The sequence below is a fragment of the Cyanistes caeruleus genome, chromosome 1 (assembly GCF_971803275.1).
Source record: "Cyanistes caeruleus chromosome 1, bCyaCae1.hap1.1, whole genome shotgun sequence".
Lineage (NCBI taxonomy): Eukaryota > Metazoa > Chordata > Aves > Passeriformes > Paridae > Cyanistes > Cyanistes caeruleus.
Genome location: NC_141701.1, coordinates 115,518,594 through 115,537,412, shown reverse-complemented (window position 1 = coordinate 115,537,412; position 18,819 = coordinate 115,518,594). Strand labels below are relative to the sequence as shown.

Genomic DNA, 18,819 nt, shown 5'->3' with positions numbered 1-18,819 from the left:
TGTTTGGCAGAGCTGATGGTGTCTGTATAGCAACAGGTATCCACAGGCTGTGTGGATACATGGGCATTTTGGAGTTCTGAAGTCACTCCTGGTAGAACTTACAACCAATAGTACCTAAGTCTCCAGCCACATCATTTGTCCTGCATGTGCACTCAGACCTGCTAACACTGCATTTTCTTCAGGCAGAAAACTAGGCTCAGGAGAAGAAAAGAAAACAAACCTCGACAAATTATACTTTTCAAGTTTTCAAAGAGCCTGTCTCATGTGACTAGAAATGGAGTGTGTGGGCAGGAGCCTCTCATCTACTTTTACTGCAGTGAGGAGGTGAGCAGGACACCAGCCATCCTCTACACCCAGGGATTCAGCTGTGTGGGTTTGGGGCCAGCATCCAAACCACACCGCCGGTTGACTTCAGGAAGCTGTAATGAGAAAAGCAGGAGACAGCCCCAGAACAGGATGCCCCTCTGCAACTTTCTTGGGAGCCAGTTGTAAATGAAGGTTTTCTCACACTCAGATCCTCCCTGAGCCACGGTGTGGTTTCCATCTAATCCTAGTCCTTGACCTATGGACCAGCCCCCCAGCCTAGCCATAGGCCTGACTTGTCATTGCAGCATGGTCACTTAGCTGAGCCTGGAAGTCATTCCCAGGCTTGCAGAATTGTGCTTGGCTTCCCATTCCCTTCCCTTTGCAGGACAGTCTGCCATGCTGCTCCCAGACAGCAGTCTGCTGTTTATTAAATTTATTTAATAACAAATATTTAAAATAAAAATTTAACAGTATTTGAAACACTGAATGTTTTGGTGCTGGCCAAAAATGAGTGAGACAACCCCTCTCTACTAGTCAATACTGCACACTGCTATTTACGAGGCCAGAGAGAATACATTTTTTACACGTAGCCCTTGGGTGATAAAATCACCAGTCAATATGCATATATAATTTTTGTAAACATAGTTGTAACCCCATATGTTCTCAGGTCTTAAAGGCACCATGTGAAAAAGCCCTGGAAGGGCTTGGCTGGTCATATCCAATTATGACCGAGAAGGTCGTAAATCGACACACAAACCTACGTCTATTAAAAAGCTATTAGATCATCTACATCAGCCATTCAGCTGTTCTGAAATTGGATTTGGGCAAACGTGTGTGGTCTGATGCCTAAACAGTCATCATTCAGCTGTCCTTTTCCCACAGAGATCCTGACCTGCTCCAGAGGCTCTCCAGAGACAGAGCTCTGTTGTACAACATACAGCATGCATACAGCCTCTCTCCAAGCCATTTGCAATTGCTCACCCCTCACAACCTGAATCTGAGTCTAGAACCTGCATTCTTCTTCTGCTTGATTCAGGAAACATTTTCAGGTGGAATTTGATGCAAGCTGACATGGTCAAATGTTAACTCCAGTATGGACAGAGGTCACAATAATCTGTATAATACACCTGGGTTTATAATTTCTCACTATGATATTTTGTAACAGTTTACCTTTCTTTCACTAGACAGAAGAGTGCAGGCAGATCTCCAGGCTAATGAAGTACAAAGTACCTCAATATGAAGTTAAGTGTCCATGGACCTTCCTTGCACCTTGGCACAAGATCACGTGGAACAGAGAAAGGCAGTATTGGTAACATGGGTTAGAGTAGCAAATTTGGATGGTCCTGGGTTGTGGTCATGCTGCCAGCACTGCAATCACAACTTGATGTCCAAACACTGGACTTGTGCTGCTCTGTGTTGTCTCGCCTCATTAAATGCTGATCTGAACTCTGCCGTCCTTTCTGCTGCAAGTCCTTTTTGTGAGGACTTTGCTCAGCTCTCAATCATACTGACAGGATAAAAGTACCTTCCATTCTCTATAAATTTTTGTATGTAGTGGGTGACTTCCTCTGTTTTTTATATTTTAATTGCTTTGTCAAAAAGAGTAATTCAGGGCCTTTTAGAAAATTCCCAGGGTGCTTTCACCACAGTTCCACACATGACCTCTTCTCTCCTTGGAGAATTGCAAGAGTGACTTTTATCCTTACAGCACCAAAACACTTGTATGCTTCACCTCCTTTTTTCTTGTCTCTGGATGATTGCATGGCCTTGCTTGTGATCTATTTAGTCCAAAGAGGAAAAGGAAAGGTCAGTGTCTCAATCTGTATATCTCAACCTTTTACAAGCACTGAAATTCAAACCAAAGCGTATTTTTAAAATAATATATTTCTGCAAAGGTGAACAAGAGCCAGCTAGTGCACTGATCCTTTTCCTTCAGTTTCAGGGATTTGAATTCAAATTATTCATTCTGCCACCTTGTCTAGATTAATGAAGTGAAATATAGAAAACTTTAAGGGAGATTATTAACTTTGTACCGAGGGTGGATGAAGTGCATGGTCCCACTCTAGACCTTGCCTTCTGCACTAATGATAGTGATTTATCTCTGGTGTTTCATTATTTAAAAATAGTTTCCCACCCAAATGCATGGCAATGAATTTGAGTGAAAGACTTGACTCTGTAAGACAGCATGTACAACTAGCAGTGCTTCAAAAAAATAAAGTGTGACTTTACGACAGGATAATATTAAAGGATTTTGTTCCAGTCATTTTTATTGCAGAGCAGCAGTTGATTCTGTAGGATTCTTGTTTCAGTACATGTTTTTAACTGTGAAAGTGCTTTTACCTTGATATAAATAGCAGGTAATTAGGAAAGTTTGCTAAAATCTTGTTGTGTCTACTCTTATAGACCCTATCAAAGTGTTTTTCAAGTTTCAGTCTACTCTTTTTTTCCATGTCCAAGACCATAACTAATATCTAAAATTCCTTGAAAGTAGCATTTGGGTTTATCCTTTGCTTCCTGTATCATCCAACAAATTCTTCTTATGAAGTTCACTTGCAATGCAAAATGTAATTGTATTGGTATCTTAGGGTGACTTTACAATGCTTTTATCCCTGATTGTTCTGTTTACACTGGATATTTTGCCCTGCACCTTTAAAATTAGATTTGAGATTGAAGACGAGAAGAAGGAAAAGCAGTGGAATTTTTTTCACAACTGTATTCAAAAACAGGGGTAAGAGCTTCAGCTCTCACTCTCTCAGTGCGTGTTTGCAGCACAGACGGTGGGAGAGAGCTCTCCTTTGCTTTTTAGTTAGTTTTTTTTAGCTAGCCAAGGCAGAGGAGTTCCCCAGACTAGTTCTTGGGACTATTCAGCCCAGTCCTGGACTGCAAACCCAGAAAAGCACTGGGAGCTCACGCCTGTGGCCCACTGGGGCTAGGGACGTGGTTTTCCAGTGCAAGAAGGACTGATGAGAGACTGAGCCAGTCCACAAGAAGCTCTCTCTGAATTTGCCATCTCTCATCTTCATGTTTTCATGTTGTGAACACAACAGCGAGAGATTTTTTTGTTCAACCTTATTTTTTCATGTTTGTGAGGAATTTGCTTGTTAAATAAACAGGTGTTTTTCCATTTTTCTTGAAGGAGATTTATGTCTCCCAAACCAGTGGGGGAATGGGCTCCTTGAATTTACTTTCTAGAGGGACCCTATTCAGGACTTTCCTCACAAATCTGTGCCAAACCAGAACAGTTGTTAAGACTGCTAAATTTGCCTTCACAGGGAGGTAAAACCTTGACCTCTGCCTTCAAAATGATCTTGTTTTACCAGGTTAGACCATAAAACTAGACTTTGCATACTGGTTTTCACAAACCAAATTTGAAGGCTGGTAGTATGCTCCCTCTCTCAAAAACAAATGCAAAATGGCTGATCAAGGCACCTTTGGATTTCCTTATTACATGTTCCAAAACTAGAAGCTACCCAGAAAAGTTAATTATTCAAAGAACTGAAGCCACAGAGATAGTTCATGTGTCCACGGAAGTTAGTGACTACTCAACAGCACAAGAGGAAAGAGCCCTGTCTCTAACAAATATCCCACACCTATAGCAAATAAAGTAGAAACTATCTCAGTGCATTTGCCTAATGCAGAATCACAGAGCATTTCCCTTTCCTTGCCTACATAAATAACCTTAGCACTTACATTTTAGTTAAACATTTTCAAAGGTCTCTTCTCTTGCACATTCAGAGTAATTATGGAAGGCTTATGCAAGCCTGAGCCTAGAGCAGTGGGACTACAGTTTTACTTCCTTAGCTTTAGAGGGTGTTTGCTCCTGCCCTTCCACCTTCCAAATAGATGTAAAGTGGTATGCAGGAACTTGTTTCAGGAGCCTGGAGTACTTCATGTGAGCCTCTGCTGTCTCAAAAGTGGCTTTGCAAGATTGCCAGGGAATTTTCCAGTTCAGTGTAGCTGCACCTTTGAAAGGTTCAGCCCCAAGTGCCTAAAATAAGATTTATTTTCCTCAATGGTAATGTTTTCAATGAGAGTAAATCACCCCTTCTTATGAGTAAGAAACAGACTTCATTTCTGTCATTTACTCTCCATCCTTTAGCATCTCTAATTCTGCCGTCTCCCAGCACCACCACAACAATTTCTAAAATCCCCTCAGGCTTTCCCCTAGAATTGGAATTTTCAAATTCAAAAATCTCTTTAGCTCCTATGTCTGTGACAAGTAAACAGCCATTGGTGAGTAAACATGGTCAGCTGCTAGGAGCCAGCCTGCCAGTCCATAGCCTCCCTGCTGTTTCCCACAGGTTCCTGCCAGTCTCTGCTATCACCTCATCATCATTGTGATAGATTGAAGCATTATCTCAGTTGGTGAGAGCATGGTGCTATTAATGCCAAGGTCACACATTCCATCCCCATTTGGACCATTCACTTAAAGAACTGGACTTTATGATCCTTGTGGGTCCCTTCCAGCTCGGAATATTCTGTGATCCCATGTTATTCCCTGCAGCTTTCCCACCTGTGATCTAATTTCAAGTTGTCTGGACAGAGTAATATCAAACAGAAAATTGAGGGACCCTTGATGCTCATTAGGAAAACATGAATATTTCATTTATTCTCCTCAGCATGCCCTTTTCACTTTACTGAAAGTACATTAGAAACTGGTGTGGAAGCTCACACCATTTCTGCTCCAAGTGCTGCCCAAACCAGCCACATCTTAGTGATTGTCATTCCCTTTCCCTTAGCACACTGAAGAAATTCATGCCTTCAAAAACAATTCATTTAGTTGCCCCAACATGTTTTTCTATTTTGCTTTCCTTTTGCCCCCACCCCTCCACATTTGACTGGCTTGTGCTCTTGTCAGCTAAAGAACAGTTCAGTTCTGCTAGGGAAGACCCCTCCACAAACCCAAACCTCTTGACCCTTAAGGGATTTTTGTGAAAGCAGCTGCCATGAAAGCAATTTGTTGTTGATCTGAGTCCAAGAAATAAACACTCAGTGTTCCATATATGTATATTCTGAGCTATACTTCAAATGTCACATAATTTTAACTTTGTATATAACCAGAATGTTTCTCCCTGCAGCTTATACTTTTGCATTATGCATTTATGTAAAATGCATTTAGCCAGGAGTAATCCTTTGAAATTCTCATCTTTATTCCACAGGGGAAAATTATGGACTGGCTTCTACTTATATAAATCTAGAAACAGTTGTCTGAGTTATATATAATTTAATTCCTTTATTTGAATCTAAACTTTACTCCACTTTCTTCTTTTGTTTAAAGTTTGATTGACAAGTTTAAAATCATCCCATAATTATTGTCTTTGATTAATACCATTATTGAATGTATTTCCATTTTGTCTTTTCATAATTTTTTTCTGATTATACTGTGTGTTAATTTTAATTCTGGTTACTTTTTACAAGATGCCACAGAATGACTATTTTTTTCCAGTCTCATTCTGTTCAACTTCTATTCCTTAAACACTCAACAGCTGCATTTGTTGCAACAGTCTCTCATTTATGTTGACATTTACCTCTGCAGGAAACTTTTCTCTGAATTTTATACTCCATCTTTGTAAATTTTGCAGTGTGTACTTTCACACACCTAGTCCATTTGCATACCTTTAATCTACCTTCCAAATTCAAGGAATATTTGGTAAATAATCTCATATTTAGATTCTCAGTCTTTGCAAACAGGGCAAAACAAAATGAAAGCTTCATATTCATATACCCAGTAAAATAAACACTGTTGCATCTAATACTTCACAAAGAGATTTTCTAACTTTTCTGCACAGTCAAGTTTCAGCAACTTCACATCTTTTGTGGAAGAATGTTAAAAAAGTAGCCATGAAGCTATCTCCTCACTATTTTCCACGAGGACTTTTGCAAAAGCATCCCCAGATATTCAAGTCAAACCTGAGAGGGACAAGGTCTATTGACAGGACCAGTGCAAATACTACTTTCAACATATGGTATGGAAAGAAGAACTAGAAGTTCAGAAAACCCAGAAATAATTACGTTATTCTAGTTTTCTAGATACATACCATTCCTATCTATTTCTTTCCACCAATTCATTCATATCCACTTCTTTTATTCCCTATCCAGCTATCCCCTGCTGTTCATGCACACTGCCTCACTAATACCAGCACCTGCAGTTTAGGCAGCTCACTGATCTAATTTTGCCACAGGAAATTATTGGATTTCATTTTAGAACTGGTCAACACCCACCAATCCCACCATCAAAAATACTTTTGAAGAAATGCTATCCAAACAGAAAGCAGCTAAAACCGCTTTCAGCTGATGTTCTCACATCTCCCACGGCTTCAGGAATTTCAAAGCCAAAGGGTCAGGCACACCACCTTTCCTAGCTATTTAAGACATTAAGATATATTACACAGATAATACAATGTTTTTGAAAATTTTCAGTATCAAATAGCACTCATGTTTATTTTCATTTCAGTATTACTTATGTAATGAGAAAAAACCAGTTATTTTAAGGTGTACACAAAGCAAATAATATGAGATGGTCTAGTCCTGGTTATAGCAGACATGGATCTGTTCTGCATAAACTGTAATGAGCAAGTGTTACAGTGAAGACAGTGATACTGTCACTGAGGGCAAATCCAACAAGAGAGAAAATAAATCCATCTGACAAATTCATTGTGGTAGCAATGCCCCACAATATTATATCTTCAAAATGCTGACCTTTTCCCGCCTTCTGTTCCTTCCACTGTAGGTAGGCATGTCCTGCTCAGCTGCCTGTCTCCCCTGGGACTCAGCTCGCACACCCTCCTGGCCTTCCATGACCACTGACAATCAATTTAAGCAGCAAGTAGGCAGCAGCAGCATTTGCTTTACATTTGATCTGCCTTGCAAATATCATGGGGAACTTACCGAGAGTGAAAGCCTACAAATATGGAAAAGGGGATGTGGTACAACTCATTGAGCCAAACTATCTAGAATACATAAGGTTCAGGAGAACAGGGCAGAAAAAAATAACAAAGAATACCCAACGTTATTTTAAAAATTCATGGTCCTCCTCTCAAAGGTCAGAACCATGAATAAATGCTCTCTAGGGCTACACAGAGTCCTTAATATTTCTTCCACAGAAAATAGACATAACAGTGCTTAACAACAGCTATTATGGCTTCAAAATGTACAGTCCCCTGAGGATCCCCTCTTGCTTTCAAAAGAATTAAACTATTTGATTTTCATTCCTAGCATTGTACAGCTCCTCAGGAATTTGGGCAGGTGACCTGTTTTAGCTGAGTCACCAGCCTAAATCAATTTCAATTCCACTGATCTGATTTACTCCAAACTTCTCTTTTCACAATACAGCTCAACCGCAGATCTGAATGAAATTCCCTTTTATTAAACTGTCCAGGCAATTAGAAGTAAGGAAGCAAATTTGCATCTACCAGTCTTAAAAACTCTTTCAAGTTCTGAGATCTGTGATCATGTAGCCTAATGGACTTAATGAAAGATTTTCTATAGTCATAAAATAAAGAACTTTGTATATAAAGTACACAAAACCTTTAACAAATTGCATCGCTCTTTATCTTCCATCTGTATAAGCTACAATATAAGCTCATTTCCAGTTACTAAATGGATATAGCTATGTTTTTTTTAAAAATATGTTACATGGTTTGTTTTTATTTTATCAGAGTGAGAAGTAGGAGTAATTTAATTGACATTAAAACAGCAGTGACTTGCTATCCAGCAAAACAAATTGTGCAGCCTATTTCTTGCATACTGCTTATTAGTTTCCTTGGTAACTTGTAATCATTTGCCTTTCTAAAACAGATGAGATGTCAACAAATATGTACTGTAGTAGTGGTTTGATACATCAAAAACAAAAGTGCTGTAATGACAGCATAATAAATCTTAACATGAAAACTTAATGGCCACATTAGTGACATAATAACCGTAATCTCGGGTTCATGCTGCTCACCATTGCATACTTTTATTTCATAGCATGGTTGTGACATGTCATAGACCGTGAAGCACCTTCCAGTACATTCTCCAAAATCTGCTCCAGACTAAACATTTAAAAGCAATCATTTTATATATTAAAATCCTACAATTAAATGATGTCAGCTCTTCCCAGGGTGACACTGCTAATCAGACAAATCTTATTCTGATACATTTTAGTCATAGAAGTTATGTCAACAAAGACAAAATCTTTATATGCTGCCATAGATGAATTCCCAAAGTATTGAGAAAAGTTCTTTAATACCTCTACACATTTCTGACATGGTTTCTTCTCAAAGCAGCAATATTACAGAAGTCAAAAACAAACCAAAAACCACCAGAATTTCTAAGTGGACAATAGAGATGACAAAGTAATCCCTTTATAGTTTGGGAGGAGATAATGGTAATTAATTTCCATAATTTCAAAGCAGAGTTCCACCAGCTGTTTGAACGATGTGCAGTAAGTTATGCTCAGCAGAGGAAAAAAGGATTGAATAAAAAAAAAAAAAAAAAAAAAAAGAAAAAGAAGGGCTGTGAAGAAATGGAAGAAATGGAAGCAGAGGTAGATGTCTACCTGGAATCTAGAAAGGCTTTGGCACTCTTTCCCACAAAATTCTCCTGAAGAGCCTGGCTTCTCAGGCCTTGGAGATGCATACCTTTTGCTGGGTAAAATACTGGTGGCTGGCTGAACTCAGAGAGTGGTTGTGAATGGAATTACTGAATTACATCCAGTTGGCATCTGGTGACAAGTGTCCCTCAGAGATCAGTACTGGGACATGTTCTGATTATTTTACCAATGCAATGTCTGAATGAGGGTATCTAGTGCACTGTCAGTCAGTTTGCAGACAACACCAAGGGGAGGGAGTGTTGATCTGCTGGAGGGTAGGAAGGCAGTGCAGAGGGATCTGGACAGGCTGCATCCATGGACCAGTTTCATCAGGTTCAGTAATGTGAGGTTCCAGGTCCTGCCCTTGGGTCACAACAACCCCAGCAGCACTGCAGGCTGAAGAAAGAATGACTAGAGAGCTGCTTGGCAGAAGACGACTTGGGGAGGGGGGGGATGACAAGTGGACAGCCACCTGAACTTGGGCCAGCATGTGCCCAGGTGGCCAAGAAAGCCAGGTGCATCCTGGCCTGTATCAGCAACAGCGTGGCCAGCACTCAGCCCCTTGTACTTGGCACCAGTGGGGCTGAATCTCCAATCCTGTGTTCAGTTCTGGGGCCCTCACTACAAGGCACACCCTGAGGTGCAGGAGTGAATCTAGAGAAGGGCAATGAGCTGGTGCTGGTACAAGTCTTATGAGGAGCAGCTGAGGAAACGGGTTGTTTAGCCTGAAGAAAAGGAGGATCGTGAAGGAGACTTTATTATTCTTTACAACTACCTGAACAAGGCTGTAGTCAGGATTGGAGTCAATCTCTTCTCCCAGGCAACCAGTAAAAGGACAAGGGGAAACAGCCTCAACTTGCACCAGGGTAGGTTTAAACTAGATTTTAGGAAAAAATTTCCTCACTGAAAGGGGTATCAGTCATTGATACATGTTGCTCAATGAAGTGGTAGAATCACCATTCCTGGAAGCATTCAAAAAATCAGAACTGGCACACAGGGACAGGTTTAATGTTGGTCTTGGCAGTGCTGATTTAAGAGTTGGATCAGCTGATCATTTGTTTGGGTGTCTTGCAACCCAAACAATTCCATGATTCTGGTTTTCTGAGTCACAAAGACATTGCCTGAGCAATGAGGCAATGAGTGAGGGGGGAAAATCAGGAAGCTCAGAGTTGGAGATGAAACTGGAAAGAGAAGTGAGTACAAGGTGAAGTGTTTCCGCAGGGAAAACAAACCAACCAAAACAAAAAACACCCCTAAACAAAACCCAAAAAAACCAAAACAGGGAAAACCATGTTCCATTGCTGAAAAAGACAAGGGACATGGGAAAGTGAAAAATGCCACATAAAAGCTTGAGGTGCCTTCATGCCTTGCAGATCTCCTAGCTCAGTAGTAGAGTTTAGAGGCAAATTACAAGGTAGGTGAAAACTTGGCTGAACTGTTATCTCAAAACCCTAATCTAATCAACTGCCTACAAGGAATGACATTCCTTAAGGATCTATACTGAGACCAATACAATTTATCATCTCATCAATGACATGGATAATTGCACTTAAAGCAATTTCATGGACCTTACAAGTTGGAAAAAAGGACAATGACTGATCAACTGAAGGACAAGGCTGTCCCACTAAGGGACTTTAAGAGAAAGAAGAAGTGGGCTGACAGCTGCCACATGAAGTTCAACAGAACCAAATACAGTCATGCAGGTATGAAGATATAATACCCAAGAGATAATATCCCCTGCACTGTATAAGTTTGGGGAAAATTGACTAGATAATAATTCTGTGAAAGTATTTGAGGTTCCAGTAAAAGTCAAATTAAATAAAAGTCAGCAGCACACCATTATAAGAGCCAGGGCTGGTCGCTGACAAGAGAAAAGCTGAAAAGAGAAAATATCTAGGAAAGTGATTTTCTTCCTTTATTTACCACTTGTGCAGCCATGCCTGGAATGCTTCATCCAGTTTGGGTCTCCACCAATGACAAATATGAGCACACCACAAGGAATTTGGTGTAGAGTGTAGAGAACATGACACAAAAGAGAGGAAATTTGCTTTGCTTGCTAGAAAAGCATAATGGGGGGGTACTGAGTACTGGCTACTTAGACACAAGATGCTCTTTCCAGAAATGCATAGTAAAATGTCAAGAGGCAGTGTATACTGACAATAAGATATTTTAAATAGTCTTCAGAAAAAAAAAAAAAACCAAAATCTCACAATGATTGAGCTCTGAACCAGGTTGCCTAGAGATACTGTGGAGTTTCCAATGCTGGAGACTTTTAAAACACAGCTGGACACAGCTCCAAACAACCTGATGTGACTTTGAAGATAGCCTGGCTTTCAGTTGGACTTGATGACCTACCATGATCCAAACTCAAGAATTCTATAATTTCATGGTTGAATATTGGCAACTGCGGCATAGATAGGCCATTGGCATCTTTAGAGTTAAGCAACAGTTGAAAAGGGATTTTAGTTTCCAGTGATTGTGCACGTATGGGGGGAAAAACATAACTATGTGATCCTCTTGGGACCCGAGTTTCAGTTTCCAAAACCTTAAGGGATTACTGCAGTTGTGCTGCTTTGTACATCTGCTGTGGAAACCACTGCAGTAGTCTGAGACACCTGTAAGATGATGAGGAAAAAATCAGGTTTCTAATCTCTAAGTGGCTAAATACTTCATGTTTATCTCAAAATTACCCTTACATCTTACAAATTGCACACCAGCATTTAAAAGAGGAAATACATGACTGATCTACAGACCAGATACATGACTACATACCCAAATACCTTTCTCATCCCTGAGATTTCGCCAAGTCAGTCAGTGCTGGCATGTTTTTAGTGATGGACTAACTGCAGTTTGCAGAAACAAGTGGAAATAGGCAAGCTTCTGGTAACACAGCTAAACCAGGGAACATAGAATGAACAGAGAAAAATAAATAATGAGGAAAGGAAACTAAGGAAATATATTAATTCCAGGGCAACCACCACCAAAGTCTGATGCGGTTAAGATAGGTCAATATTGGGCAGAAGCACATGCTTTTAAATAAATGGGGAAATCAGAATAACTTTCCACAGATACTGGACATGCACTTTCACTAGTTTTTTTAATCCATATTAAATCATTTGCCGCCTTGCTTATCTGTGTTTTAAATCTCCATGTTGCCAAGAGTTTAGTGATTTGTGAGCCAAGTGGGATAAAAGCAAGAGTTCCCCAATATTTTCTCTGCCCCTGTGCACACACACAGATGGATTACACATCCACACATGCCAGTCCCTCTAGGCTCATTTTTGAATACTCCTGGGAAGAAGATCTATGATCTCTGACACTCTGGTCACCCCCTCTGCTCTCTAATACTACTTGTAGAGTAGAACATATAACACTGTCAAAGCCTCTGGAGATTTTAGCAGCTAGACCATAATAGTGGGATCCAAGAAAAGGAACTAAAGATTTAGGAGGAGATTTGAGCAGAATTTTGGCAACCCTTAAACAAACATGTATGATCCCCAAAATTCCTTCTCTCTAGCTTGGCAAGCACTTGAATGATACAAGTGTGTGCGTTCCCTCCTGCAGGGTATCCTGGCCATAACAGGTGTATTGACAATGTTCATGCATAGTCCTGTGCTAATATAAGTCTAATGCTTTCCCTGATTTCAGAATGCAAATTATAAGAAATATAAGTTCAATAAGGCATAAAATATCAAAGTCAAAGCAGGAAGAAGCTGTATCCATATGCTGGCTAACTCAGCACTTCCTAACACAAATACTACACACAGCCTAGTGTCTCTCTCGGTAATCAATAATTGTACCCCAAATGACATCTTGCTAGGAGCAGAGATGCTGCATTTTTAGCCATTTTTCTTGGGGCAGGCTCTTAATAAAACACTGTCTATCCCACAAAGAAATTTTTCCTCCTACTGGCTTGAATGATTTCCAGGACAATACCAGCAAAGGAATTTATCCTAAGAAGGGCTGTCACCAGCATGGATTCTTTAGCTCTATGATTTTGGGAGAGGGTAAAGAAAGACACAAACACAAACCAGGGAAATCTGTTTTAGGAAGATGGGTGAGGAGTTCTAGGGGCAGTCAGAAAACTGGGATTAATTCTTCAGTGGACAGGGAGTTACGTGATTATGAATGTAAACATTTTCTTTCATGTTATTTTTATGGAAAATATTATTTGGGCAATACTACCAAATGGAAGTATTTGATTATTTATAGCCGACTGAGCCTGCTAGTCAGTGTAATACTTAAACCCAGTAACTGGTGGTTGCTCACCAGTTTCATGACAGTCCCATCACTAAATAGGATCCTATTCTCCACAGCACTTCCTAGAGCTCATTTTTAGCAGCAGAACCACCTTGAGAAATTCCCCAGCATCAGGAACTGTCAACATACAAAGCTGGATCTGTATGGTGCCTTCACTAGACAAGGATTTCTCCACCTTAACCTACCACCAAGAGTAACAGACTGGAACAAGGTGAAGGTAAACACACACTGACACAGAAATTTAACCCTTTGATAGCTACAAGATGTTCATGCTACCAAAAGCAGTACTGGGACACAGGAGTTTGTGCTTTGGTCACACCAAGATATTTAGGCCAAATAAGGAAGCTTTATTCAACACACCTCACCCAAGCAAAAGCTCAAGACAATTGGTAGATCCTGATTCCATAAAATAATATTATGTTATTATCATTTCTTTCAGAATGACACAAAACAGTCAATAGCTAGATAGTTTAGAAAATAAGAGTTTTTTGAATGAGGAAATGAATTAATCTATAGGAGCTTGACGCTAAAGCAGAGAAAAGCAGAAACAGCAGTTTTCAGGAAATTTCAATCACTCTCTCTCTGGTAAGACAGGAGATATTTACAGCAGAATACGAGTATTTTTAACAGGGGTCATCTCTCTGAATATGATTTGAAAATAACACTATTATTCTAAACTTTTCGTGGCCAGATCTCAGCCACTAAAAATCGCTATAGGCCTAGAAAAATAATGAGGCTATGCTTATTTATAACAACTAAGAGTCTAGCTTTGAGCTTTCCAATCAGCCTCTGGCTTTAGAAAAGGCTGCAAAAGCCCCTTACAAAAACTGAAAACGGTATTTCCATCCAACAGCTCTGTTCAGTGGAAGAAAACACCTGACTTCTGATAAAGTTTTAGACAATTGTGGTTTCTCAAATCAGTAAGCTTTTGAGATGCTAACAGATAGGATAAACTCTCTTACCTAGGAGTGGTGCTAGAAGTAAGGAAGGCATACCATTCTTAGAAAACTTTTATAAGCCAAATATAATTTATTATTAAGATTTACTGCTGCTGTCTCCAACAAACCCTGTGTTTGCTTCACTCATCTGTTTTTTATTTTAGCCTGATGATCCCATGCTGCCAATACTGGTGTTTCACTGAAATGTTGGGTAGGAGGAAAAGGATTCAACCTCCTTTGCTCCATCATTCTTTGCAATTGTATGTAAAGCTCAGCACCTCAATTTCTTTCCCTGCCTTTTGATAGCCTTTTACTATGTAATTTCTGGAGTCTATATAATCTTTCCTAGTCTTTACAATGTGCCAACTTCACTGCAAAAAAAAATTATTCCATTTTAAGACAAACTAAACTTACTAATAAGGATATTTAGGTTTTTTTCCCCACTCATCTTGCAAATGGAAGACTCAGTTCCATAACTGCTCTACCACATCCTGGACTTCATGTTGGTTGTCCTCCACCCTGAACTAAAGAGAAACTTGTTTACACAGGATTAATTCATGACATACAACATTTGCTTAACTTTTTAATGAATTTCAGACATGTACAGCACAGATGTCTACCTCTCATTTATCATCTAATATTTCCTTTGCAGTCTGTGAGGAAAATAAGCACTTCCAGTGCACAAGTCATCTCATCCTGTAGTACACTTACTATACACTACTGTGTATAGTAATGAAGGAATCAATTCACCTACCACTAAACCAGAGGCTGGGGAACTGCTTTAGTGCCTAACAGCTTTACCAAGGTCCCAGCACAAGCTCAAGTCTCCAGACAGTGTCAGATGAACTTGAATCTCATATCTCAGATGGACAGTCTCTTCCTTTCTTAATCATTAAAAACTGCAAAAGCTTCTCAAGCTATGCTGGGATGTAATGAAAATAACTTTTAAGAATTGTCTTCTGCCATAAAATGAAATTCTTGTTTTATGAGCGCAGAGAACCTTTAGACACCAATGCTGCAGAAATAAATAAGAAATGGCCAGGCTGTAAAATGACCAATTTGTAAAATGGCCAAATTATTAAATATGCTCTGCATAGCTCTGAAATATAGATTTCCATTAACAGATGGCATAATCTATGAAGACTTGGAATTTAACTCTTCTTATACTTAAGATGGTCAAATTAAGGATAAAACAGTGGACTAAACTGGAAATCTACAGATGTTGAGTATTTTTTTTTATGAGAAACTCAGTCTAAATTGTATTTAATTAAGATGTCAGAAATTAAAATTGGTTTGGCCTCAGTTGTAAGGAAAACAGAAGGCTTCCCTTTTTTAGCCAAAGCATTTTGGATTATGTTTTTGTACTGCAGTCACACAAAGCTTTTAGTTCTATAAAATATTTTGAACATGCTTCATTTGGAAGACTATTCTAAATCAACTAATAACATAATGAACATATTGCTGAGTGTTGACTCACAGGTTGTTGGGTTTTTTTTGGCTGGAAGAGATTGTTTGGTTGTTGTGGTTTAGTTTGAGGTTTTTTGGTTGATTGCAAAATACAGGATTGAGCAGAGAGTAAAAACGTATCTGCAGTGTGCCACAGCATGACATTTATATCCAGTTCTTCCTTGAAAGGTGCAATCTTTGACTTCTTGGCAGAGGAAGGTTTGAAAAACACAGGCAGGTGTCAAGTGGCAATTTATTTACCTAATTATTAGCTAAAGTCTGAACTGAATGCTAAGTGTTAAGAGTCAGACATGACAGACTGGTGCAGTAATTTCATGAAGGTCTGTATTTTATTGTTGAGCTTTGGAACTCCACAGCTCAACGGAATGGCTTCTTACCCACCTAGTGTAGTCATAAAACATCTAGACACTCCCACACTTAGGAACACAATTCACAGGATTCAGCAGCCTCAGGAAGGAGTCTGAAATTAGAAGAACTGAGAGGCCTTTATTTTGATTTCATCCCCTTGTTCTGTTGCAGGGACTTGGTAACAAGTATCTGTCTCCCTATGGGATGCTCTGCCCAAATGTCCCAAGTCAAAATAAAAGATGACCAAGTCTTAAATAGTTGCTAATCTCTGCATGTTTTCATGAACTAGTCTTACTTTCTGCTTCCAGCACTGTTAAATATTTTCACTTATCTGTCTGTTTTAAAAGCGTGACCTATGCTTAGCAACTGATCGTGACAGATGTATTTTGACATGAGATTGTCTAGGAAAACTAGACTGAATCCTATTTCAGCAAGAATATGACAGACTCTTCCAGTTGACATGGTCCAAAAAACCACCACCAAACATTTATACTTATGCTCAGATTTTCCTACTATTATTATGTGAATACATAGATTAAATAGACCCTGGGGAAGATTCAAAAATCTTTTTCCTATGACATGTCAGCTGCCATAATTTGTATATTTCTCTCCCTGACTTATCAAGTCTTGAGCAAAGTCATTAACATATTTTGGAGCAACACAATAAAGTATGCTCAGACAGAAAAGTGAACAGTTTTGCTGACTAGCACACTGTACCCAGTTAGCTGCTGCCACAGCAAATACAGCACAGAGCCACATTCATAACCAAGACAGAGCCCACCTGAGGATCACCTCAGTCTTTGCCTGCTCAACTCCTTTTCTGTGTTTTAGCACTTACAAGTATCTTTTAATTTCCAGAGAATTTTCACTGGTAAATTTATAGACATCAGTTCGAGAATTTATGCTTGAAGAGCTTCTTACCATAGGTAGCTTTCTTCTCTTCCTGTTGGTTACCACCATTTCCATCCCATCATAGAGGGAGCAATTGCAAATCATGCTTAGACTTCCATCCTTATTATAACCATAAAAATTTTATATTATTTTCTCATCCCTCATGTCTTTTCTGAAAGGATTTAATTACTCTTCATTATGAATCAATGATGTTATCGAAAGATAAAGTTTTTATTCTGTAATGGGATAATGCAAAATATAGCTCAATTAATATTTTTGATTTTGTTTTTAACAGCTATATCAAATTTGTAACTCATTGGCACAAATAGTGATAACTGTACATTGTGCTCTTTAGTGGTTTACAGCTACTGAGTTCTTAGAGCTAACCATTATTAGCTTCTAAATACATGATTGTCCTTTTCTTTCCTATTGAGTTACAATGCCTTTCTATTATATCAGTTCTCAAGTATCACTCTATTCTTTCTGGTAAATATCATGTTCCTTTCTTGATTGATGATAGCTCCTAATGTGTGTCATCAAAAAATTTCAAGAGCACATGCTTTATTTCTGTGTGCAAAATCACCAGTAAAGCCAGATGCAACTTAAAATTGCCTTCTACTTTCTCTCTCCAGCCTAACACTTCACCTTGCACCATAACCCATACAGACTTCAGTTGGTTTCTTTCAAAATTACTTGAATTGTCTAATTACAATTAATTAAATTAATAATTTTTATGGATCACAGTCTCAAATACCTAAGCAAATCTAGAGCAATTAATCTACACTTACCCAACGAAGAAATTACTAGAATTTTTATAATTTTGTTTAACCTAACTTACCTTCATAAAGACTCAGCTGTCTTCTAGCCCACTGCCTTTTTTCCACGTGGTTGGTAAGTCTGACCTTTAAAAAGCCCTCAGGCAGCTATCAGGTGTTTTAAATAGTACGAAATAATTGCCCCAGTCACCTCCCACCACCCTTTTTTAATTAGAGATATTATATTGACTATTTATCAGTCAAAACTATTATTACAAACTACCAGACCATTAAATTTTACTCTTGGACTTATAAAAATGTCATCTAAATTTACAGTGTTTTGGAAGGGTGAATGTACCAAGGCCAGTTTTTATAAAAGTGTCAGTACTTGTTGGTACTACTGACAGTAAACTAGTACCCAGAATTTAACTATGCCTTGCATAACTAAATGAAGAGCTTATGCTGGTTATCTGTAAGCTCTAGGAAGAATATTTCATTAATCTGATAAATTACTTGGTCTCAGGTTTGAAATCTTTCACTGCAATGTTGGAGATTTTCCATAGCTGGAAGAACATTGTTCAAGAATAGCAACAAACTTCTCCTGTTCTCAAGAGTTGCAGTGTATTTGGCAGGGCTAAACTTGTTCTCACACTTGGGCTCAGAAAGATCCTCCCTGCATTTAATTTCCAGAACTATTACCCTCTCTGGCACTTGCTGTTGGAACTAACTTCTGAAGGATCTTTGACACATCATGTAATGTGTATGCTCTTTATCTCCAGTGCTGTCACTGGGTCCTGCTAGGTTTTGTTATCCAAATTTAGAGTTTAATGAATTGGTGGCAAAGACTAGATGACTTACATACTGCTGTGGATTAAATATTTGTTGCATGGGATAGTGATCCATTGCATCCCTTCTCAAAGAGCAGAACTGAAGAGTTTCTGAAGTATTTGCTGCCACTATGAAGTTCCTGACAGCCAGATAGAACATGGGTATCAATAAAACATGAAAGGCTAATTTACTTTTTTTTTTTTCCTATTGCTTTTCACAGCTGTATAAGGAGGTGAAAAAAGCTCTAGGTTTTACTCCAGGAATTCACTTGCCATGGAAAATCCCCCAGTGGAGAACAGAGACCCTCACACAGTTAGGGAAAAGGTTTAATTATAGCACAGCCAACAAAACTGGCTTCAGTGCTCACCATTTAAAGCAGCCAACACTGTAATGAGGGGCTTAATGCAGGACTCCAGTCAGGTGGTTTGATTATGCCACTGGAGGGGATAAAGAA

At 39.0% G+C, this 18,819-nt stretch overlaps 1 long non-coding RNA gene across 1 annotated transcript; it reads right to left on the bottom strand.

The window, feature by feature from the left end:
* Nucleotides 1-1,460: 1,460 nt before the first annotated feature.
* On the bottom strand, nucleotides 1,461-17,697 carry LOC111923471 (uncharacterized). The gene is made up of 3 exons (XR_002861100.2): nucleotides 17,621-17,697; nucleotides 16,813-16,902; nucleotides 1,461-2,084 (listed from the first exon to the last, which is right to left on the bottom strand). It is a non-coding gene; the product is annotated as an uncharacterized LOC111923471 (long non-coding RNA).
* Between the last annotated feature and the right edge of the window lie 1,122 nt (nucleotides 17,698-18,819).